General features: G+C 43.2%; 1 long non-coding RNA gene across 1 annotated transcript; it reads right to left on the bottom strand.

Moving 5' to 3' along the window:
• Positions 1-5,015: 5,015 nt before the first annotated feature.
• Positions 5,016-8,533, bottom strand: LOC130142028 (uncharacterized). The gene is made up of 2 exons (XR_008819268.1): positions 5,668-8,533; positions 5,016-5,324 (listed from the first exon to the last, which is right to left on the bottom strand). It is a non-coding gene; the product is annotated as an uncharacterized LOC130142028 (long non-coding RNA).
• Between the last annotated feature and the right edge of the window lie 17,819 nt (positions 8,534-26,352).

Below are 26,352 nucleotides of genomic sequence, written 5' to 3'. Positions count from 1 at the left end.
GGTAAATCAGGATTTGGTAATTGTATTCGATGTGGTGAACCTGGACACATAAGGCGTACTTGTTCAAAGACTGTTTGGTGTCACAAATGTAACTTACGCCATACGTAATGCAACTCCCACCTACATTATCTGGGTTGATTGGACGGGATGTTTTGTCACAATTGGGACTAGTTATGACAACTGATCAGCATTTAGCACCACAGCCACTGATTGGCAGCCACCCATACTGAAGATTACATGGTTAACAGAAAAGCCAATTTGGGAAGACCAGTGGCTGATAACAGAAGAATGGCTGCGCATTGCTGAGGAATTGGTGCAGGAACAACTGAAAATAGGTCATATTCGACCTTCTACAAGTCCTTGGAATACTCCTATTTTTGTGATACCAAAAAAAACTGGGAAATGGCGACTCTTACATGATTACGGGAGGTTAATGATCAGATGTTAGCGATGGGAGCGTTGCAACCTGGTCTTCCAACTCCATCCCTCAGAATTGGCAAATTGTCGTGATAGACTTGAAAGACTGTTTCTTTATGATTCCCTTACATCCTGATGACACGCAGAGATTTGCATTCACTCTGCCATCAATAAACCGTGCCACTACGGTCAAACGGTATGAATGGGTAGTCTTACCACAAGGAATGAAGAACTCTCCTACGATGTGTCAGACTTTTGTAGATTGGGCACTTGTTCCGGTATGGCAGCGTTGTCCTCATGTCCTGATCTATCATTATATGGACGATATTTTATTGGCTGCTGTACAAGGGATTTCAGATGATCAAATGAAATGGCTTGTTGACCACCTTCTATCATGTGGTTTGGTTGTGGCGCCTGAGAAGGTTCAACATTCGGCCCCATGGAAATATCTAGGCCTCCTCATCTCAGATGCTCAGATCAGACCACAGAAGGTAACTCTATACTACATAAATGACTAATCTGAATGATGCTCAAAGGCTTTTAGGAGATCTACAGTGGGTTCATAATATAGTTGGCCTCACTAACGCTGATTTGCAACCGTTCCGATCCTGGTTGCATGGCACCGAGGCCAAACAGTCCTCAAACTTGTTCACCAGAACAGCAGGCTGCCCTAGAAGTTGTGTCCTGCAAGATTCAGACTGGCTGGTGTGGTTGCCTAATGGCGAATCATCCATTATCTTTTTTGGTTTGTAATGTTGCCACTTCACCTTTTGCCCTTAATTTACAATGGCAAAAGAAAAAGGGGGAAAATACAGTGATCGTTTTAGAGTGGTTGTTTTTGCCATTGCAACCCAGACATTGTATTTTAAGTCATCCTGAAGCGGCCTTGGTGAGAAAAGGAAGAGACAGGATTGTTGAAATTGATGGGACTGAACCGGCAGATATCAGTATTCCAGTCCGTGGTGATGATTATGAGTGGCTCCTGAGACATTCAACAGCCATACAGGGAGCCTTGATGGGTTATACAGGTGTTGTACACAACAACCGGCCAAAAGGACCTCTCTGGAAGATGTTAGAACATTACCAGTGGATTGCGAGACCGTTATGCTTAGAAAGACCAGTTGAAGGGCCAACGGTGTTTACAGATGCAGGATGAAAGATGAAGAAGGCTGCGTGTGTTTGGCAATCCGATAATCAGTGGCAGAAACACGTGATCACCAGTGAACCACGGGACAACCTTCAAACCTTAGAACTGAAAGCAGTGTGTTTGGCATTGGGAAGCTGGAACAATATACCTGTAAACATAGTATCAGACTCATTGTACATAGTTGGTGTAGTACAGCGCATTGAAGATGCCTTCTTGAGAGAGACAAGGAGTCAACATCTTGGTGAAATGTTTATACAACTGCGTAGTACTCTTTGACAGAGAAAACATGAATTTTGTATTATGCATATTAGAAGTCATCAGTGGACCATTGGGTTGGGCGAAGGTAATGCTAGAGCTGATGAAGCAGTCAGCTGTCCGGCAATAACTCCTCCAACAAAGAAGTTTGAAGAAGCTCATAACAGCCACGAGATGTTTCATCAGAATGCAAAGTCTTTACATTGACAGTATCAAATACCCATAGCAGATGCAAAGGGTATTTGTTTGCTCCTGTCCTCAACGTAGTCATCATGGACCTGGTTTAAGGGATGGGCACTAACCCTAAAGGTCTGAAGGCACTTCAGGTTTGGCAAATGGATGTAACACATGTACCTGACTTTGGGAAGCTTAAGTATGTGCATGTCACAATTGACACCTATTCTCATTTTATATGGGCCACTGCACAAACCGGTGAAAAGGCATTACATGTGGAGAGACATTTAATGTCTTGTTTTGCTGTCATGGGAGTTCCTGTAGAAATAAAGACAGACAATGGTCCAGCGTATAGCAGTCAACGAGTCGCTAGGGTTATGACAACTTGGGGAATTAAACACGTTAAAGGGATTCCTCACTCCCAAACTGGGCAAGCAGTTGTTGAAAGGGCAAACCGTACCCTGAAGGATTATCTTCAGAGACAGAAAGTATCACAGGACATAGACATAACTAAACAGTTGACTAAGGTGTTGTTAACCTTAAACTCTCTCTCCCTTACGGAGGATAGAGAGGGACCACCTGTTGTTATACATCACCAAACATCGCGAGGGAACCAAACAACTACAGTTCCTGGTTTGAATGTTCTGTATAAAAATATGGCTTCAGGCGTATGGGAAGGGCCTAATCCAGTGTTATTTATCGGTAGAGGTTATTTTTGTATCTTCACAGATAAAGGACCTATATGGGTCCCTAGCAAGTTTGTGCAACCTGTATGTCAAGATCAGAAGACGGAACAGAAGACTCAGAGCGAGCAGATGGAATAAACTGTCTATGTTGTAAGGGATGTAACCCACGGGTATTACGCCAATGTATTCTATGTGGGGTAAAACGGTTCTGTAAGCCAAAGCTTAAATGTAAATGGTGTGAAAAGTGTGTATATTTGATTAGTAACCGGGTATGAAGCAAGACAAAACATACGACTAGTGTAATACCATGCTGATTGGAGACAGCATACATCATCATAATCTGTGAAAGCACCACAGATTGTGTGGGGTGAAATGTTAAAAAAAAAAAAAAAAAAGAGAGAGAGAGAAAAAAAAAATTGTAGAAATTGTAGGAGTAATCATGTTTGAGAGGTGGACTTGTTTTATGGTCTTGATGAATTTTTTACCCATTGGCCAAATTATTTTTGACATCTTGCCTAGGACAAACATATGGGTGACATGGGCAAATATCACGGGAGTAACAGACTTTTTTTGAAGTTTGCAACAAGCAGACAACCCCTTTAGAACTTGTTTAATTGGTATTCCCCTGCAAGAGAATGAAACAAATTTTGATGGTTTTTGGAATGTTAAAGCAGTGAATCTGACTTCCAATGAGAATGGTACATGTATGAGTCCAAATGGCAGCATTAAATGCTAAGAATATACGAAGGTTAGCGTATTGGGGAGAGAAACAATTTAATCTTGCGTCACAGATTTTAAGTCCATTATTGCTTGATATAGATAGTGTTAGGCATGCTACGTTACAAAATAGAGCTGCAACAGATTTGTTGTTATTAGCACATGGACACGGTTGTGAGGATTTTGAAGGGATGTGTTGTATGAACCATTCTGATCATTCCATATCGATGCACAAGAAGTTGTCACAACTTCAGGGAAACATGAAGCATATTCTTGCTGATGATAAACCCTTCGATGAATGGTTGAGAGGACTGGGGATAACACGTTGGTTAAAGACGTTATTGATGGAAGGAATACGCTTTGTTATAATCATTGTTGTAATGCTTTTAGTTTTTGGCTGTTTATTTTCTTGTTTGAAGAAAGTTTTAACATCTATTGTGAAACAGACATGGGTTGTCCAAAAAGAAAAAGGGGGATATGTAGAGGGATTTTTAGAGGACCAAGGACATATGTTACCATTGTCTGGGTTGGACAACCCAGGCCTGTTAGTTGAAGCTGCAGAGCAGCTTTAAATTGTCCTAGGAACAAGCAGTGGGAGAAAGAAAACAAGCTATGCACAAACAAGAAGGCAGGTGCAGAGCAAGTCCTGGGAACCGTGAAATCAACACACTCTCATCAGCACACTCTGATCAGGCGCCTGCAGCATGCTCACCAATCAGCGACACGGACACCCCGCGTGACTAGAAACTTTTATCCAATCACCTGTGTGTAGAGTCGTGTGAGCGGTTGGTTTAAGTTATAAATATGATTTGTTTGTTGAATAAAGTGAGCACGGCATGTAGCCATATTGGTGTGATTGTTGTTACTTGGCCGACTCTCCACGGGGGACCCTCTTCGAAGTTCCCCATAAGCTTCTGCCTTTGCTCAGTCTGCACAGAAGGCAGTTACATGTAGTTTTGGACAGATAACTTCAGCTAATTGCGACAAGAGGCATGCTATTAAACATGTTTTTTTTAAAAAAAACAAGTTTTCTTGCAGGTGTTACATGGACAAGTTCATTTAACTCCATGAGTATATTTTAAAAGAACATGTGTGAAATCTGCCAGTGGCCTACTGTTTTATTGAGAGACCTTTTGATCAGAGCTGCCCTTGAAGCAGTTTCTTGAAGGCACCTTTGAAGGTAAATGCTCAAGTATGTTTTTTGGGGGTTAGTTGTTTATATGCATATTTGATTACCAAGATAAAGGGCTTGATGTTTGTGATGGAACATTTCATAGTTAAATCAATGGAAATTTCTGGTATTTAACTAGGTCACTTAATTTTTGTCAGTGCCCAAAATTTAGGCTCTCAATTTGGAAATTTTGACTATGATTTTCTTATTACTGATGAAAGCTCTTAATAATTTTTAGTTTCCTTTTTTCAAACACATCTGATTTACATATAAAAACCTTTAAAAAATCCTAAGATTTAAAAACAAAAAGTGTCCCAGTTACATATTCTGCTTCATACAAAATGCTTAGAAGTCTGAAGCAATTTACCATTTTTTTCCTCTCTGTGGAACTGTACACAAGTATTGTTCCCAGAGGGTGTCTAACACAGTCAAGTATATGCACCAGTACCAGATTTCATATTTGGTTTTATTTAAAACAATTTCATTTTAAGTCAAAAACTGTGTAGCTACTGTAAATCGTTCGGGAAGACTGTTTCTACCTGAAACTCCTTTTGTAACTCCTACACTAAAAAATGTGACTCTTGCTAAACCTTCTGTTCACTAGAGATGACATTATTTTAACTTGCAGTCTCACAACAAGGAGCCTGAGCCCAACCCCAACAAGCACCTGCAGTCCATGCAGTCCTCTGTTCGCTTTTCTTTTTTGGAGGTAAGCGAGTAAACTTCTGTCATTGATGATTTCTTCTGCATCTAAAACCTGACAATCAAAACATATTGCAAGGGGAAAACTGAAGAAAATCAAATATGTCTGTGCAATCCAAAAAATGTTTTACTTGATCAGCTGTTTTTCTCAAGTTAAGTACTTTATGGAAAAAATATAGGGTAATCCATATATTGAGACCTAGTATGGAGATTCAAGACATTAATGCATAATTCTGCAGTGCACTGACTTTTTTTTTGATCATGAATGTATCTGCAATTGAAATTTTATGGTTTGCTTCCTGTGATCATACCTCAAATAGTGTTCTATCATGTCCAAAGTTTAAGGTGAGTTCAGAAGTGAGGGTGATTCATGAAACCCATTGTTATTTTTTGCTTACCTGAAAGGCAGTATTATGCTCAGTCATGTCAGATGCCAGAAGAGTTGACTGTCCAAGATGCACATCCATTTAGAAGAACATAAAGTTGTGTATAGTAGGTCAGTAGCACTGTTTCTGTTTCAGGACTAGGAGGATTTTAAGCCTTATTTTTAATACAGTAATGTCTTAGATGAGCCCTAAGCAGCCCCATACAACATTCCTCTCATTCTCTTCTTTCTCCTACTACTACTCAGTTCATACAAAAGAATAATGGTTTTTTTTTACTTGTCAGAAAGATGGTAGTTCCTATGAGATCAGAAAATCATTAATTGATCCAAAAAAATATTGTGTGACACTTTTTATTATGGTAAAATTATCATAATAATAATTGAAGGATGTTCCTGACACAGAAAAACATTTTCTTCCCTTCTTTAGTTTTTTATCTATGCAGAAAACTAAATTGCAAGCCAGGCCTCTCATAGGTGTGAGTTACTGATATTCTACTCCATAGGGAGAGTAGTATTTAAAATGAGTTACTAATCAGTTATCCATGCCTCATGGATTAAAAAAAGTAATTTTAGTTTTGATCAAAGGTTTCACTTGATACTGTGAGAATGAAGGAATCTTAAAGAACTATCACCTTGTTAAATTACAGAATAAGGTGCATTTGTGCCTATTTGGTACCACCTCTTGAACATAGCATGGCAGAAGTTGCTTGGATATGTTATTCTGCTTCAGCATACTTTAACAACAAACTGATACTTAAAAGTTTTTAATGATGACATACAGATTATCAGTTAACCTAAGGGAAAAAGCGGAAATGATAAATTGGAATGGAATGATAAAATCATGCCAAGCATACTTGAAAAAAAAGCTCTGAGGCCAGCGTCATATAGGTGGGCAAAACTGAAATTTCATTGACAGTTTCTGTATGCACATATATATGTATTCTTACATACAGATAGATAGATATATCTATACCAAAACATTGTCTATGTAATAGGTGACCTGTGATAAGGAAAAGTACCCAAAGGAAACCTCAAAAGTTAAATACATTCATTGTCCAATCCTAACTCTTTCCCAACAAAAGCCTCTGAGTTTTATCTCCCTAATTGCATAAGCTGCTTTGTAGCTTGAAAGACATGACTATCAAAGTCAGTCAGGGAATTTAATTTCGAGTGACTGTGAGGAACTGAAAAATAACAACGCAAAAGCCTCCAAGCACCCCAAAACATATAAGAAAGATTGCTGCTTACTTTGTGGTATGTATGTATATGTATCTTAGGACCTGTGTGTATGTTTATGCATGCAGCTTTGCCACTCTTTTCATAGAATTATAGAATGGTTTGGGTTAGAAGGGAGTTTTAAAGGTCATCTAGTCCAACCTCCCTGCATCTTCAAATAGATCAGGTTGCTCAAAGCCCAATCCAACCTGACCTTGAACGTTTCAAGGGACAGGGCATCTACCACCTCTCTGGGAAACCTGTTCCAGTGTTTCACCACCCTCATCATAAAGAGTTTTTTCCTTCTATCTAGTCTGAATCAACCCTCTTCCAGTTTAAAACCATTACCCCTTGTCCTATTGCTATAGGACCTTCTAAAAAGTCTGTCCTACTCTTTTTTTATAAGCCACCTTTAAGTATTGAAAGGCTTCAATAAAGTCTCCCTGGAGACTTCTCCAGGTTGAACAACCCCAACTCTCTCAGCCTTTCCTCATAGGAGAGGTGTTACATCCCTCTGATCATTTCTGTGGCCCTCCTCTGCACCTGCTCCAACAGGTCCATGTCTGTCTTCTACTGAGGACTCCAGAGCTGGATGTGGTACTCCAGGTGAGGTCTCACCAGAGTGGAGTAGAGGGGCAAAATCACCTCCCTTGACCTGCTGGCCACACTTCTTTTTATGCAGCCTAGGATACAGCTGGCTTTCTGGGCTGCAAGTGCACATTGCTGACTCATGTGCAGCTTTTCATCCACCAGCACCCCAAGTCCTTGTCCACAGGGCTGCTCTCAATGCCTTCATCCCCCAGCCTGCACTGATACCCCAACCTGGGCACAGGACCTTGCACTTGGCCTTGTTGAACCTCATGAGGTTCACATGGTCCCATTTCTTGAGCTTGTCCAGGTCCCTCTGAATGGCATCCTGTCCCTCAGGCATATGAATAGTGCCACTCAGCCTGATGTCATCTGCAAATTTGCTGAGGGTGTACTCGATCCTGCTATGTTGTTGAAGATATTAAACAGTACTGGTTCCAATACATATCCCTGAGAGCCACCACTTGTTACTGATCTCCATCTGGACATTGAGCCATTGACCACTACCCCCTGGATGTGACCATCCAGCCAATTCCTTATCCACTGAACAGTTCATCCATCAAATCCATATCTTTCCAATTTAGAGAGAAGGATGTTGTGGGGGACTGTGTCAAAGGCCACACAGAAGTCCAGAGAGATGACATCAGTAGTCCACTCCATCATAGAAGGCCACTAGCTTTGCCCTTGGTGAAGCCATGCTGGCTGTCTCAAATGTCCTCCCTGTCTTCCATGTGACTTAGCATAGCTTCTAGAATGATCTGTTCCATGATCTTCCCAGGCACAGTGGAGAGGCTGACAGGTCTGTATTTTCCAGGGTCCTCCTTTCTACCCCCTTTTAAAAATGGGTTCAATGTTTCCCTTTTTCCAGTCACTGGGGACTTCACCTGACTGCCACAACTTTTCAAATATCATGGAGAGTTGCTTGGCAACGATATCAGCCAATCCCCTCAGGACTCTGGGATGCATGTCATCAGGTCCCATAGGCTTATGTAAGTTTGGGTTCCTCAAGTGGTCTTGAACCTGATCTTCTCTTACAGTGAGAGGGACTTTTCTCTCCCAGTCTCTGCCTTGAGGTCCATCCACTCGAGAGGTGTGGGAAGAGGAATTGCCAGTGAAGACTGAGGCAAAAAAGTTGAGTACTTCAGCCTTCTCCTCACCTGTTGTTACCAGCTTGGCAGTCATGTTCATCAGGAGGGGTACACTTTCTTTGACCTTCCTTTTCTGGCTGATATACCTAAAGAAGCCTTTACTATTCTTTGCGTCCCTTGCCAAGTTCAGCTCCAGCCATGCCTTGGCCTTGCTGACCTCATCTCTACACAACCAAGCAGTGTCCCTATACTCTTCCCAGGATACCTGTCCCTACTTCCACTGCCTATGCATTTCCTTCTTGATGTTTGGTTTGACCAGCAGGTCTCAACTCAGCCATGCTGAACTCGTGCCTTCCTTTCTTGATTTCTTACACATGGGAATCAAGAGCTCTTTCACTCTATGGAAAACATCCTTGAAGATCTGCCAGCTCTTTTCTGCTCCCTTGTCCCTGAGGGCAGTTTCCCAGGGGGTCCCATTGACTAACTCCTTGAACAGCTGGAAGTTTGCTTTCCTAAAATTCAGGGTCCTGACTTTACTCTTCACCTGTCCCATATCCCTCAGGACTGTGAACTCCTCCAGTGCATCATTACTGCAGCCCAGGCTGCCTTCAATCTTGAAATCTCTGATTAGCTCACTTGTGTTGGTGACCAACAGGTCCAGTAATGCATCCCCTCTAGTAGGGCTGTATATTACCTGGCCTAAGAAGTTATCCTCAGTGCACTCCAGGAGTCTCCTAGACTGCCTGCAGCTTGCCATGCTACTTTTCCAGCAGATGTCGGGGTGGTTGAGGTCGCCCAGCAGGATGAGAGACTGCGAGCGCAATGCCTCCTGTAGCTGGAGTAAGAAGGCTTCATCAGTAGGATTCCCTTGATCAAGCAGCCTGTAGTAAACACCGACCACAAGGTTCCCTTTGTTGGTTTGTGTCGCGACGGAGGGAAGACACAGTCACTCAATATGAGTGATCAGCAGACTTTGTTTATTGTACCTTACAGTCACCTTTTATGCCTTGTTATAATTAGCTCATACATATTACAAAAGTTAAGCTCATTATTGGTTAGTTGCCTAAATACCAAGCCCGCCCCTAGTTTCTCTTCTGTAGTTATCTGTTCCCACCTGCAACATTCTTTTCCCACCGTGATCTTCCTGTTATTGTGTAACAAGAACAGCCAAGGATAATGTATTTTTGCTTTACTTCAGATAAGCTGAGAGCGATGTGCATTTTTGTCCAGCCAGCTGGACTATGTCTATGTGACCCTTTTCAGCTAGCCAGTTATCCACAGGTTTGGTCTCTAATTCTTACCCATAAGATTTCAACCTGCTCACGGGCTATTCTTCAGAGACAGCTCTTCACAACCTATCCATTTCTTGACACAGAGGGCAACCCCTCTGCCCCTCCTTCCTTGCCTGTCCCTTCTGAACACCTTGTAGCTGCACTCCAGTCATGGGATTTGTCCCACCAATTTTCAGTAATGACAACTAGGTCATAACTTTCTAGCAGCACAGTGGCCTCCAACTCCTCCTGTTTGTTGCCCATGCAGTGTGCACTGATGTAGAGGCATTTCAGCTGGGCTGTCGGCCATGTCACCTTTTTAGAGGAACATTCCTTAATCCCTTTGAGGTATTTCACTGGTGTTTCCCTGTTGACTCCTATTATTTCAGGAACCCCTGGCTCATCTCCTTAAAGACTTTTCAGGTGTGCTCCAGTATACCCTGCAGATCTCAGAGCAACAGGCTGAGAGCCCTTGCTAGCATCCTGTCCCTCAAATATTGGCATGTTGTCCCATGGCTTGTCATGGGCGAGCCTGATATCCCCTTTCCCCTTCAAGTCTAGTTTAAAGTGCTGTCAGTCAGCCCCAATAGGTTGTAAGCAAAGACACTCTTCCTCCTTTGAGAAAGATGAATCCCATCTGACACCATGTCGTGGTTTAACCCCAGCCAGCAACTAAGCACCATGCAGCCAGCCACTCACTCACTCACTTTCCCCCCTCCCCTGGTGGGATGAGGAGGAGATTCAAGAAAAAGGTAAAACTCATGGGTTGAGATAAGAACAATTTAATAACTGAAATAAAATATCATATAATAATAACAATAACCGTAATGAAAAGGAGAGAGAGGGAGAGAGGAATAAAATCCAAAAGGAAAAAAAACCAAGTGATGCACAATACAATTGCTCACCACCTGCTGACCGATGCCCAGCCAGTCCCCGAGCAGCAATCTCAAAGCCCTGGCAAACTCCCCCCAGTTCATATACCAAGCATGACATCCCATTGTATGGAATACGCCTTTGGCTAGTTTGGGTCAGCTGTCCTGGCTGTGTCCCCTCCCAACTTCTTGTGCCCCTCCAGACTTCTTGCTGGCAGGGTCTGAAAAACTGAAAAGTCCTTGACTTAGTATAAACATTACCTAGCAACAACTAAAAACCTCAGTGTGTTATCAATATTATCCTCATACTACATCCAAAATACAGCATTGTGCCAGCTGCTGAGATGAAAATTAATTGTATCCCAGATGAAACCAGGACAGTATCCACCCCTTATTCCATACCATTTACATCAGGCTACACTTTCCAATACACTGTCACCTTCCCTGTCTTTTGATATAAACACAAGGATATCATCCCCTTAATCTATAGGCCATACATCTAAAAGTCCATTGAATTCATTTAGTCCATGATGTTGGGCTCCATCTGTCATAACACTTTCATCCTCTCTGGATGCCCACTGTGGAAACAGGGCAGTTGTGGCCAGGATATTACCAGGTGACACCTGCACCCCACCCTCAGCAAGCAAAAAGCCAGGCAGGTGACAGCCCCCAACCTGCTGTGTCCCCAGTGGTTGGGGTCTGGTGGCTTTCTGAGTGTTGAGCATTGGGGTTGACAAGCCAGGATGGGTGCATACCTCTCGGTGTGGCTCCAGAAAAGCAGGATGGCTGGCATGGCAGCATATCCTGGGTTTGGTCAGGGGGCTAGAGGGGATCTCTGCGTGTTGGGGCAGGCAGAGCCACCAGTGCCTGTGCTGGCTGGCAGCCACAGGGAACCAGGCAGCAATGTCGTTACTACCCACAATGAATCATTCCCTCACTGGGACCCCAGGAGTACTGACTGCTTCCCTCTCCCCACTGCCTCCCTCTCCCCACCTCCCTCTCCCTGACGACAGCCCCACTGGGGTGCCAACACCTTTGTGGGGATGGGGTTAAACCTCACTGCCTCTGCCGGCATGGCCCCTTTGCATGGGGATGGTGTCAAGCCCCACTCAGTGTCTCCCCATATAGGGTCCCCCACTTCCAGCCCCACTGGGGTGCTCACACTGGTGTAGGGATGGGTTCAAGCACCTCCATACCCCCCCACAGTGCCCCAATTTAGGGGCTCAGTAAGAAGCTGTCACCTTCATGGGGAAGAGGTTCACACACACACCCAAGCAGGCCTGCATTCAGGTTCCAGCCCCACTGGGTCGGCCAGGCACCTCAATTGGAGACACGTTAACCACCTTCTTGCTGGCCTCTCTGACCCCATTAGTGTTACCTGGAGGGGGCTGGGTGTTTACCCATTTCCTCACCACCCGTTCAGCCCCACTGGGATACCTGGTGCACCCAACAGGGGTGGTGGGGTGTTCAACCCCTTCCTGGCCACACCACACAGCTCCAACATGGCACAGTATTCCCTTCAAAGCAGGAGGGGAGAGAGGGGTTAACCCTCACCTCACCACCCTCTCCAGCCCCATAGGGATGTACTGCAGCCCCATGGAGAGGGAGGTTTAACCCCTTCCTCCCAGCCCCACTAGGATGCACTGTTATGGGGCAGGGGGATTAACCCCTTCCTCCCACCCTCTTCAGACCCATGGGGACACCCTAATCAGTAGGGAGGGCAGAACAGTTAACCCCCCCCACTCCCCCCCCCCCCCCCACTCCCCCAGGAAACCCTGTCACCCCATGGGGGCAGAGGCGCCAACCCCTTTCTCCCTTGCCTTCAGCCCCGTAGGGATGTCCTGTTAGCCCTTTGGGGCAACGGGGCTAAAGGTTAGCCTCCATTCCCCACCCACAAAGGGGCAGAGGAGCTAACTTCTCCTTCCCAGCCCCACAGTGAAACCCTATCACCCCATGGGCAGACACCCCCCCCCAGCCCCATAGGGACACCCCGTCACTCCATAACACAGAGGTTTAACACCACTATCCCACCCCCCCTATCGGGACACCCTGTCACCCAAAGGGTGCAGAGGGGCTAACCTCCCTTCTCACCCCCATAGGGACACCCTATCACCCCATAGGGCAGAGGGACTGGCCCCCCAGCCCTACTGAGACATGCTGTCACCACAGGGGACAGAGGGGCCAAGCCTCCATCCCCACCAGGACACCAGTATCAGCGACAGGCTGTGTAGCAGCACCGCTACTGCCACTCCCAGCACCCAGTGTTCGTGCTATCCCAGAGCGACACACGCGCTCGCTGAGCTGAGCCGCCCCTGCCCGTCATGTGATGTGTCACGTCATGTGAGTCCTGCCCGCACGTGCCTCCACCCCATTGGGCCGAGAGGGTGCCTGTTGTCTCGCTGCGCTCATTGACTCGCCTTGCCTCCCTATCACTACAGCCCATTGGGAAGTACAAGCCAGTACCACTCCCTCAGGGTGCTCTCATTGGTTGGGAACCTGCCCCGCCGCGCCGAGCTGCCTGTTTATAGTGGCGGGATTGCCTAGGGAATTATCTGGAAGGGCTGTGATGTCATTAGGGTGCTGTGTGTCAAGATCTTTTCCCATCGTGCCCGTGTGTGGGGTTATGACTGAGGCTACAGGTGGGCATGTGGCTGTATCTGCGTGGGATGGGGGCCTTGTAAGTTCCAAAGGGTCAGGGTGGGTTGGGGGCATTTTCCTTTCCTGTGTGGGGCAGAGCATGAAGCTTGTGGTAGTATCTCTGTGGGGCCTGCACTCCACAGCCAAAGGGATCAAAAACACCACATTTGCAATATCAGTAGTGGCATACCACTTGGCTGCCTTTGATTTCAGTTCATATTGAAGTTCTAGCATGTCTGGTACAGCAGCACTCAATGGCGGCATGATTTCATTCAGGCCATGATAGTCCACTTCTAGTCTCCATTCTCCATTAGACTTTTGCACTGGCCATATGGGGCTATTAAAGGCTGAACGGGTTCTGCTGATCACTCCTTGGATCTCTAGTTGGCAAATCAGCGTATGGATGGGAATCAGGGAGTCTCGGTTGGTACGGTATTGCTGCCAGTGCACTGTGGTAGTAGCAATTGGCACCAGCTGTTCCTTGACTTTCAGTAACCCCACCACAAATGGGTCCACTGAGAGACCAGGCAAAGTAGATAGCTGCTTAATTTCCTCTGTTTCCAAGGCAGCTATACCAAAAGCCCACCAATATCCTTTTGGATCTTTGAAATGCCCTCTCCTAAGACAGTCTATGGCAAGGATACGTGGAGCCTCTGGGCCAGTCACAGTGGGATGTTTTTGCCACTCATTCCCAGTCAAGCTTATTTCAGCCTCCAAGACAGTTAGCTGTTGAGAACCTCCTGTCATTCCAGTACTACTAATGGGTTCTTCTCCTTCATAGCTCGATGGCATTAAAGTACACTGTGCACCTGTATCTACTAGAGCTTTATATTCCTGTGGGTCTGACGTGCCAGGCCATTGGATCCACACAGTCCAGTAAACCCGGGTATCCCTGGCCTCCACTTGGCTGGAGGAAGGGCTCCCCTAATCGTGGTTGTAGGATTCTCCACTAGAATGGCAAGCAGTGTAAAACAGATGTAGCGTGGAGTGGTTCCACTCACTTGTGTTTTGCCAGAATGGGTTAGAATTCCTTTTCACGGGATCAAGGGTAAAGTCAGCTCTATCGCTCTGTCTGGGAAACTGTCCTCTGGAGACTGGAGCAGAAGCCTTCCTGGAAGACTCCTTATTTGTGACTGTTTTTCCTTGTAGTTCACACACTCGTGCCTCTAGAACTGAGGTAGGTTTTCTATCCCACCTCCTCATGTCCTCTCTGTGGTCTCACAGATAAACCCACAGAGTACTCCGTGGTGTGTATTTTCTACATTATCCCCTCCAAAAAGAAGGACATCTAAGGTTGATAGCTGAGATGCGAGTCTGTTTTGGTGGGGACTAGGACATAGCCTTGTGAAGCTGCTGGACCAGTCTCTCTGTAGCTGAGATGATGGAGGTAGAGACACTATCTTTATAGTCTCAGAGATGATGAAGCACTTCATCCACGGTTGGTGGTACAGTGTCTGACCAACCCATTACTGCCAATGAGTTGGCATATGCCAGTGGTGCGCTCTGTACCAATTTCTGCCATGTGGGTTGTGTGCATAGAACTTCATCATGATCTGTGGGTGACTGGATTGTTCAGGTTATAATAGATTTTCTCTTTCACAGCTAATTCCCTCAGGTACTGGATACCCTCCTCTATTGCAGTCCACTTGGTTGGGCAACATGTAGGGATACCTTTCCTTCACACTTGACAGGAGTTGCTTCCAGAGGCTGATGGCTCACACTCCTTTTCCAATTGCCCTATCAATGCCCCCTTCTTTAGCAAGTGATCCCAGCTGCTTGGCTTCCCTACCCTAAAGTTCTACACTATTAGCCCCATTATCCCAGCATCTAAGCAACCAGGTGATAATGTGTTCACCTGGTGGATGGGCATAATCTTTCCACATATCCTGCAGTTTACTCAGAGATATGGATTAGAGGTTACCCCTTCTTCATCTTGTTCCTGTGATGGCCCTGCTTCATCCTCCTTCACCAAATGAGCTGCTTTCCATTTCCATTTCTTCTTCTGTATAGGGGCCACTGACACTGACATGGGTTGGTGTAGAGGGATTTTTAAAGGACCGAGGACATATGTTACCATTGTCCGGGTTGGACAACCCAGGCCTGTTAGTTGAAGCTGCAAAGCAACCTTAAATTGTCCTGGGAACAAGCAGTGTGAGAAAGAAAACAAGCTATGCACAAACAAGAAGGCAGGTGCAGAGCAAGTCCTGGGAACCGCGAAATCAGCACACTCTCATCGGCACACTCTGATCAGGCACCTGCAGCATGCTCACCAATCAGCGACATGGACCCCACGTGGCCTAGAGACTTTTATCCAATCACCTGTGTGTAAAGTCGTGTGAGCGGTCGGTTTAAGTTATAAATGTGACCTGTTTGTTGAATAAAGTGAGCACGGCATGTAGCCATATTGGTGTGATTGTTGTCGTGACTTGGCTGACTCTCCACAGGGGACCCTCTTCGGGTTGGTCTTCTGCATCACTAGTTGTGGGGGCCAAGGTAGCTGCAGTGCCCACCACAGGGGATGCAGTAACTGCAGAGCCTGCCATGCAGGCTAGAACAGCCACAGTGCCCACCACAGAGGCTGGAGTAGCCATGGCGCCTGCTGTGGGACTGGAGTAGCAGTTGTTTCTGCTACAGAGGCTAGAGTAGTTAGAATTAGTCTCTTAATTCTCCACCAGGTCCAGGAAGTGAAAACTACATTCAGTATTCCTAGCAATAGGGTCAGGACCTGCACTATGGTGCTTCCAACAGTCCAAAGATATTCAGAATTTCCAAAAATCCTAAATGCTTCAGTAACAAGCCCTGGGGAGAAGGGGGAGGTGTAGACCCCTCCCATAGGCTGACTCTTTGGAAAAACAAAGCCAAAGGTGCAGTTGTTAGTATTCCCTGCCAGGGGCCACCTGACGCACAGGGGCAACAATACCACTGATTTCATAGACCGGATTAGTTTTATGACCAGTGAGTCCATCATATCATAAAACAGCCCTATATAGTACAACAGTATGATAACTTTAGCACAGGTCCAAAGGAAAACAAAGAGCACAATAGGGAACACATACTGCAATTAAAGTAAATAACACAGCCCTGAGACCATGGACAGCAACTTCAAGAGCAGAGCAATCAGCACTGTGCCCATTCATTATTAATCCAATACAATGAATACTGACAACAATTTCGTTCTAACACAGTCTGATTAGACCTGTCATTATCTCAACCCTTCGTTCCCCATGTTGGGCACCAAAAATAACTGTTGTGGTTTAACCCCATGCACTAAGTACCACGCAGCTGCTTATTCACTCCTCCCTTACCCAGAGGGATGGGGAGGAGAATCGGAAAGGAATGTAAAACTCAACCCTTGAGATAAAAACAATTTAATAATTGAAATAAAATAAATATGAAAGAACAATAATAATAATAACAGTTATAATGAAAGGGATGGAGAAAGGGAGAGGAATGAAATTCAAAGGGAAGGGAGAAAAGAAAACAAGTGATGCACAAAACAGCTGCTCACCACCTGCTGACCAATGCCCAGCCAGTCCCTGAGCAATGATTGGCAGGCCACAGCCACCCCCCACCCCCACCCTGCGGCGAATGAAGAGACGGGACATAGCTTGATGCAAGCAAGATGTCGAATTATTAGTGATTCTTTTACATTCATATACATTTCTACCTTCTACATGTTAGACACTGATTGGTTAAATCTTAAGCGTGAGCTACACAGATTGTTTATCTTCTAAGACACATCATTTAAACAATAGGTACTGATTAGTCTATCTTATCTTAGCATCAATCTTTATTCTAAGATTAGGGGTTTTCTTTCTACTTGACTTTCGTGAATAACAAAGTTCCTTATCAGCACTATCCATTCCCTTATCTTGCTGTATGTCCTCTTTTGTCCATCGGGTTGGCATCTCAACCGCTATGGCTTAAAAGTCTGCTGTTAACTTGTTCCTTTGTTCCCAGGGCTTATGCCCTACAAATCCTAACATGTCTCCATTCATCAGGCTAACAGTGCTCAGACTCTAGTCCTTGAGGCCTTGCCCTACACCACCCCCAGTTTATATACCAAGCATGATGTCCCATGGTATGGAATACCTCTTTGGCTAGTTTGGGTCAGTTGACCTGGCTGTATCCCCTCCCAATTTCCTATGCCTCTCCAGCCCTCTCACTGGCAGGGCCTAAGAAACCGAAAAGTCCTTGACTTAGTATAAACATTACCCAGCAACAACTAAAAACATCAGTGTGCTGTCAACATTGTCCTCACAGCAAATCCAAAACACAGCACTGCACTAGCTACTATGAAGAAAATTAACTCTATCCCAGCTGAAACCAGGACAGAGATATATTCTTTGTTCTTCCCAGTTTCGTAGCTGTCCAAACCAAGGGAATTACTGCATTCAGTACCACATCCAGGATGTTGTCTTCAGGCTCCTCAAAATTTTTATCTGTCAGCAAGCAAATTTGTGCTTTCCATGCCGCATCAGGTAGGGTGTGGAGCTGTATAAGATTCTCAGAGAACGTTATGTGAGCATTCAGTTTGCATAAGAAATTTCGTCCTAGTAGAAGGAGGGGGCATTCTGGCGTATATAGAAATTCATTGGTTACTTTAGTATTTAAAATTCTGCATTCCATAGGTTTTAAGAAAGTCTGTATTGTTTGTTTTCCTGTTGCCCCAACAATTGGGATTGTCATTTTACTTAAAGGTCCTTTACAAATAGTAATTAGTGGATGAGTTGCTGCACTATCTATCAAAAAATCAATAACCTCATTCCCAAGCATCACTGGAACCAGGGAGTCAGCTGGGGAAACTTTGATATTCTCCCCCAGTCCCCTGACTCACTCTTTCCCTGCCAGGTAGGATGCAGCGAATGAAGAGACGGGACGCAGCTTGATGCAAGCAAATGTCAATTTATTGTACAGAAGCACGCGTTTTTATACACTTTCAGAAGCTGCGCGTTTTAAACTAATTGGTTCTTGAAGCTAAGCATTGCATACTAGGCAATCCCTGATTGGTGGTTAACTGCCATCAATTAACCACAAGGTGTTACCTTTCCTTGGCGCCATCCTTGGCGCAATCCGTCTCCCACTCCTCTGTGCTCTGTAAACATGCCTCATCATGTTAATTGTTGTCTAGACAAGCTCGAGCACATTCCCCTCAGCTAACTGATTGCCACGCGTGGTCCTAGTTTCCAGACCGCTCCTGCAGTATAGATGTAGAAGGCCTCTATGCCAGAAGTTTAACAGAATGGCACCTCTGTTACTGAATATTTCCCAGTCTGCTTTATGGTCTACTTAAAAGGTCCGTTACCTAAGACTGAAAAAACCCAATAGAAACAAAACTAACTGCACCTCTGGTTCCTTGTTCTCTGAGAATGCAACAAGTCCCTTTTGTACATGAGACACTGTCATCTCACTTTCTTCCATCTCTGAAGTTGAAATCCAGGCATGTTTGTAAACAGTAATGAAATAGATTTGCAAGTTGCCTCTAAAATGACCTCTTTATACAACATCAGCTAGGCTGTTTATGGATTTATAACCATGCTGTTTTCTGGTATGATACACCAAGGCCTGAGTAGCAAGGAGAATCAACTGTTTATTTAACACAAGCAGCAAATGCTGGCTTTGTTCTGAATGTCTTGTGACTGCAATGCATATTCATGCTTTATTTTCCAAATTGGGTTTAAACTGCAGTGGAAGCTGTAGGCAGGCAAATGTGGAAATAACTTGTGTTATTATTTCATTTCCAGACACATGCGCATGTGTGTTTATGCTCTGACTGGGAGGAGGGGAGGGAATAGTCTAAAATTAATGATGAAATTTGCACTTTAGACTTGATTTCACGTGTTGCATTAATTTTACATTCTTTTAAACCACACTGTCATGTTACGATCTAGCTGATACTTATGTAAATAACTTAATATGTTTGAATGTCTCCATTTATCTTCCAGAAATTATTTGTAGAAGTGTATGTTTGTAAACCTGATCCATTCCCACTCACTCTCCAAGACTGTTGATAATTTAATTTCTTGTTTTGATTGTTGACTTGTCAGACTTTTTTCTGTTTTAATATCCTTACTTAAATCATTCTTATTGTCAATATTTGAGGAGAGCTTTTGGATAAGATTCCTGTGCTAACATATATAGTCCCCTTGTATTTGACTTTAAAAACCATGTTGCAGAATCCAAACTATATAGCGTAGACTTTTATTCCAGTTTGTGTGTGTAATCTGCATTCTACTTTAAAATCTTGCCCCCTCATTTTAGCTCCTTTCTTCTTTGTTGTAGGTTGTATTTCCTTCCCCCAAGTTGTATGAGTACAACTGTGGAAGGCCTAAGTGTAAAGTTAGATGCCTAAGATGATCATGGTTAAAAATAACCCTCCAGAAAGATAATACATTTCATGCCTTTTTATTTCAGTACCTTTCTTGGAACTGTGAAATGCAGAGATTAATGTGTAGCTTCTGATCATTATTTCTCCAATGATGATCATTTTGAAGGAAAAATCTAGGTCATATAATTACAACAAAATCCTTAAGTCTTCTGTGTTTCCTGAGCTTCTAGCATTCTGTTTCTCTGCAAAAATCTTCGTACCTCCCAATAAACTTCTGCAGTTTTGTCTCAACCAGCGGTATATTACATATATAGAGGTAGCTTCTGCTAAAAATCAGACAAAACTTGCTGTGTAAGCATTTATGAAGTTCATATTGAAACTGGCATAATTTTACATTGTTTAATTGAAATGAAAGTTTGGCAGAATTTCTATTTAGCCTTACCTAGATGCTGCAGGGCTTAATATCTTGACTGCAAGATTTAGATGCAACTTGCTATGAAGTGCAAAAGCCTTAGTAATATAATAGTATAGCGAGGGGTTTTTCTTCTGAAGTATGAGACTTGGGGGGGGGGGGGGGGGGAGCTACATTGGCATGTATCTCTCCAGAGCAGAGTCCAATACTTCAGCCCTTAGTCATGGGAGTAATGACTTCAATGAATCTACTAACACTAGAGGATTACACATGTGAGCAGTGACTGCTTGGTTGGTCAGTCAGGTCAGCTGTGTCCATTTTATCAGCAGTTTCAGCAGAACAGAACTAAAATTTAAACCATGATGATTAGGACACGGACACACACACAAGTAAGCTAGTGTTTTGCAATAGTTTCACATGAGCCAAGCATTCCTGTATTTTGTTGTTAAGCACTGTTTTGGGTTAAAGGATACTTCCAAGGAAAATGGGACCATAAAAATATGTTTATGGAGTCTGTATAGCGAGTATTTAAAATCAGAAGTAATTGGTGTGCAACAGAGGGCACCTTGGGAAAGTTGCCTTAATTCTGACTTTATTGCTAGCTCACTATGAGAGCTTTCATACAGTTTCTGCTGAATGTTGAGATCGGGCTTAAATAATAACGAACAACTTTGTTTTGCTAGATGAAATCAACTGGCCTGAAAAGGATGAAGTACCACCTGCAGATGCCCAGGATCTGATTATCCTGCTGCTCAGCCAGAATCCTTTGGAAAGACTGCAAACAGGTCAGGAGGCACTATTTTATATTGTTAGTGTGATAGAGATAGCTTCTACATTTGGCATTGGGAGCTTTTGTTCATCTGTTTGTTTTTCCTGGGAAACATTTGTCAGGGCAAGTAGTATGACAATGTTGTTATAACAGAAGGTATTTTATAGATTCAAACCAGTAATATGAGCTTAACAAGATGAAGACTGATCTTTTAAGTTTACATGTGGTCATTCACATTTATTCTTTTAATTTGACAAGTAAAACAGAAACCTCTTGAAGACCCAGTTAGCCATTGGATAGGGTTCCTTCCTTCATGAATACAGTGTTAAATAACTAAACACAGAAATAGAGAAGGGTACTCAATACACAACTGATGCTTCTTTTTTCCAGAAGTATCTTAACCTGGCAAACTAGTTCCTCCAGGTTTTAGGGTGGTTGATGAGTACTCAAACTAATTATTCAGAAATTACTATCTGATGTTTTGTGAAAGGTCTTGTCATTCTCATTCAGCACTACTGCCTTGCATGAAAAAGAATAAAACCAAAAGTGTGAGTGTTAAGGAAGTAAATGGATATTGGTGAGAACATAAGCTGCCAGCTTATTCCACTGTAGTTATTCAGTGCTTTGTTCCATTTCAAGCGAAGCACCTGGCATGTGGTATTAGGAGTAGTGAGCCTGCATAGGCTAATGAAAGCACTGTGCATTCATGTGATAAACTTAATTTGTTAGTTGATGGAGCAAGGATTCATTTGGGAATTTGGGTGAGAGGCAGTAATGAAGAATATTGCACATGATTTTTAAAGTGTTAATGTATGGGAGCCCTTGTCACTGACTGCCATCCCACTGGGCAAAGCACTGTGTAAACATAGCAAAAAAGGCCTCCTACATAAGAGCCTGAATATAAAGTCATATTTTTATTTATAGTGAATACTGTATGCCATGAATGCAAATATATTTGGGATGCTAAGGAAACAAAGTGGTAGATTGAGTCAGCATGACAGTATTTGGGAAATTGCTGACAAAACGGAGTCCAGTAGTCAGATTGTGCTGCATATTTTTAGAGCTAATATAAAAAGGAGCTTTAGGAAATAGCTCATAACTGGCCTTACCACAGCCGCTCAGGGGGAATGTGAGTGTAACCCAGACCCCAAGCACTATTGATGTGGCCCCAAACAATAGGTCTTCCTTTGGGACATGGTGACGTGACATGAGTGAACTGTATCTCCCTTGTTCCCTGAGCATCTGGGATCTCTGTAGACTTAGACTTCACTGTAGCTGATGGTCTGGAGTAAGTGGCATCCAGCAAAGTTTGTTCTCTTTTATCCCATGTTGAACAAGATAAGAGTGAGGGAGGAGGTATCATGCCCCAGTCCGCTTCTCCACTTTCTGCCTGCTTAATCTGCTGCAAAGGGTACTACTGCCAAAGGCACAATGAAGAGCCATAACTAGATCCATTCCCTTGTTTTAAGTATACTCCTTTCAGGCACTGTCATTTCGTTGCCAGTATGCTTTTTTCCTGGTAAACGTAGAGTTAATGCAAGACCGTCACCCTGTGAGAGGCTGGATCACAAGTAGATTGTAAATTCTGCCTCTTGCTACAGGTGGTTGAGAAAGTGAATTGCTAGAATGAGGCTGGCTTAAGTCCTGTAATGGTCAGTGCTGCCACATGGAGCATCTGTGCAGTTTGTTTACAAGCTGATTTTTTTCGACTGTTCATGGTTTCTCAAAAGCTGGCAGTCTGAAGAAGGCAATTGAGCAGCCATTTCTTTGAAGCAACTCACAGAAACAGGCTGCAACATGACAGGTCCCATGGGGCACTGGAAAATAGCATGTTTTATCTCAGGCTCTACCATGTGTTTCAAATGACAGTCCTATCTAATATGTATTAGCTAGCTGCATAACACTTCATGAAAATTGTAATAGCATATTTGCTCAGGAGACCTGAGTGCCATAGTCCAGTTGAAAGAAGAGATAGATACTATGCTTCTTTTGAAGAAAATGACAGAAAAAGACCTCTTTGGATTTTTTAAGTGTCTGATACCCAGTCAAGAATTACACAATTCTGTCGTAACATTCCATTACTGTGTTAAGAGGAAATGTTCACTCCTTGACTAGTGACTTAAAATTAGATGTGATTTTGGTTTCCTTTGGGAAGATTTGGCTTTTATGAATTTTTCCCTGATACAGTCAGAAAAGCAAAGAATGCAACCTCTAGAAATCTTGACACTGACTTAGAGACAAATCCTGTAGACTTCACACTTTTCCTGTGTCTCTCTTCTGGCTTAAACTTGACATAGGGAAGTTTACACGCAGTATCAAGTTCGCAGTAACTCTTGCTGCTGTAGGTTATCTGTTCAGTTTTTGGAATTATATTTATTCTTATTAATAACATCTCCCCCACCTCCCCAGGACAAAAATTCCAGTACTTCATTGTGTTCTTCAATGTATGTTATGACAAGTAGTAATCCAAGGCAGTAACCCATAAGAAGCTAAATAAGGTATTTCCTAAAGAATTGTGTATTATTGCCATAAAATATCAAAAGGAGCTCCTGATCAGCAATGGTATGTACATTGAGCAACTATTAAGAATCATTCTTCATTGCTTTCTAATTTGCAATTACTAATCTAATGCACATGTTTACATTTTGACAACTACTATCACTACATCTGATTGACTAATGTATATCTGATGGATAATAATTAGCCTAGCCAGAAAAATAAAAATGTTAAAAAGGGGAAGAAGATGATAAAACATCACCACTGTTAAAGAAATGGCAGCAACAAAACACAGGGAGGTGCTCTGACAGGTTTAGGGGAGATTGTAGTGGGAATGAGTAGTAGATGTTCCTACCTGCAGTGATGACTATGCCTTTCCATGCTAATTTGCATTTTCTGACCAGGGATTTGGTTGAATCCATCGATGTCGGAGGATTTGGTATCATTTGCTCAGTGTTTCTGTCTCTCCCAGGTGATGCATATGAAGTAAAGCAGCATCAGTTCTTCAGGAGCCTCAACTGGAATAGTCTGCTGAGGCAGAAAGCAAAATTTTTCACAATTGGAGTCTGAAGATGACACAAGTGACTTTGACAGTATGTACTAGATGGTATTAGAAAAATGTGATGAACACCTTAAGTAATTGCTGTCTTTGACTTTTGTATTTGCTTACTGCTTTGAAAATCTCCTTTATCAGAAGCACTGACAGCTGTACAATTTCACTGGTGGTTTGATGCTTCATGAGAAATAATCTTAAGAATAAAATAATGGGTTTAGTTAATATTAAAGCTTGGCACCCATTCTTCCTGATAAATTCAAATACTTCCTTTGTAGCTCGTTCTGAGAAATATCACCATATGGAAGCTGAGGAAGATGATACAAATTACGAAGACTTTAATTTGGAGATAAAACAATTTTCCTTATGTTCACACAGACTTTCAAAAGTAAGTAAAAATTGCTGTAATGTTAACGTGTATTGTGTACATAAACATTTTTATACTTTTGTAGAGTTTGGAAATGTTAAATATTGAGGAGGTATTTATGGCATTGTTTCTTCAAGAAACGTTAACTGAAATTGAGCAAGAATGTAATGAATACCATTAAATAAAAAGATGGGAAGATTCTGTAGGAAAATTATTTCTTGAATCCTTAAGAAGGTAATAGAAATTTATGAAACAATTTATTTTCTATAGAAAATTCATGATAGCATAAGAGAAATCTTAGGGAAAGTGTTCTGTTAAATGCAAATGCATGTTCCTTATGTTGTTTTTCTTTGTACATAGTTTGTGTGTTACCCAGGATGCAACTGGAATATCTTGCAGGCAATGGCATAACAAAGATTACAGTGCTAGTCTATAGTAGAGATGAATTAAATGACATTACACTGTAAGGAAAAAGCAAAGTAGTGGTTAGCATGTGATTTGGTCAAGGAGAAAGGTGAATTTGAGGGAGTGATTTGAATGCTGTGAATTGAAGATAAAGCTGACTGTCCAAAGTGTACGATAGTAGTTGAGAAGAGAGCTAATTATTGCTGGAAAAGAGACACCAGGAAGAAAATAACATGGGGAAAAAACCTTGTAGGTCAAGATAGTCAGTTTAATAAAGCGAAAGCAAAGACTGCATGTGGAAGCAAAGGAAAACAAAAGATGTTATTCTGTACTTCCCATCAGCAGGTGATGTTTGGCCACTTCTCAGGAAGCAGGGCTTCAGTACACACAGCAGTTGCTCCAGAAGACAAATGTAATAAATAACGAATGCCTCTCCTTCTTCCTCATTTCTCTTAGCTTTTATATGTGAGCAAACATCATATGGTATGAAATATCCCTTTAGTCAATTTGTGTCAGCTATCCTGGCTGTGTCCCCTCCTAAGATTTTGCCCACACCCAGCCTACTGGCTCTTGGGGGTGAGGGGGGGGGGGGGGGGGGAAGAGACACAGCCTTGATGCTGTGAGAGCACTGCTCAGCAGTTGCCAACACGCTGGTGTGTTATCACCACCTTTCTAGCTACCAATACAAAGCACAGCACTATGAGGGCTGCTATGGGGAAAATTAGCTCCATCTCAGCAAGACCCAGTACAAGAGCAACCACACTGCTGTCCTTTTCTCCAAACTAGACAAGCTCAAAGTCCTTATCTGCTCCTCCATAGGACTTGGCATCCATTCCTTTCACCAGCTTTGTTACCCTCCTCTGGATGCATTCAAGGACCTGAACATCCTTCTTAATTTGTAGGGTCCAGAACTGCATGCAGTATTCAAGGTGAGGCCACACCAATGCCGAATACAGTGGGATAATCACCTCTCTTGACTGGCTGGTTATACTGTGTTTGATGCACCCCAGGATGCAGTTTGCCTTCTTGGCTGCCAGGGCACCCTGCACACTCATATTGAGCCTGCTGTTGACCAGCACCCACAGATCCCTTTCTGCAGGGCTACACTCTAGCCAATCTTCTCCCAATTTATACTTGTGCCCAGCATTACTCCATCCTGGGTACAAAATCTGGCATTTGTTCATGTTAAATTTCATGCCATTGATGATTGCCCAGTTCTCGGATCTACCTAGATCCCTCTGCAAGGCCTGTTGTCCCTTGAGAGAGTTAATAGCACCTCCCAGTTTGGTATTATCAGCAGGCTTGGACTAGATGACCTGCAGAAGTGCCTTCCGACACCGTTCTGTGAACTTCTGTCCTTTTGAAAGCTCTGTACCACAGTAATAGTTTGGTTTGTTAATGTTATTATGTCATTGCATCTCTAGCTGTGCCTCTCGGGCTATAGAATTTACAGCTGACTGTTTCTGTATGCGTTTTGTCAGCTAAGCAAACAGACTTCCAAAGATCAGTTTATTTTTTCTAAATCCTTTAGCCAAGTAATTTATTCTTAACTTCAAAGTCAATTCAGATTCATTTTTCTGCTTTCCACAACTGACTGTTAGATATTAAGTCAGTATCTTAGGGTTAAGTTTGGTTGTTGGGGTTTGGGTGTTTTTATTGATTGACTTTATAGTTGTGAATTAATCCAAGATGTGCAT

This window comes from Falco biarmicus, chromosome W (assembly GCF_023638135.1).
Source record: "Falco biarmicus isolate bFalBia1 chromosome W, bFalBia1.pri, whole genome shotgun sequence".
NCBI lineage: Eukaryota > Metazoa > Chordata > Aves > Falconiformes > Falconidae > Falco > Falco biarmicus.
Note: the sequence above shows the minus strand (reverse complement) of the source record. Positions and strands in the feature narration are given on the sequence as shown.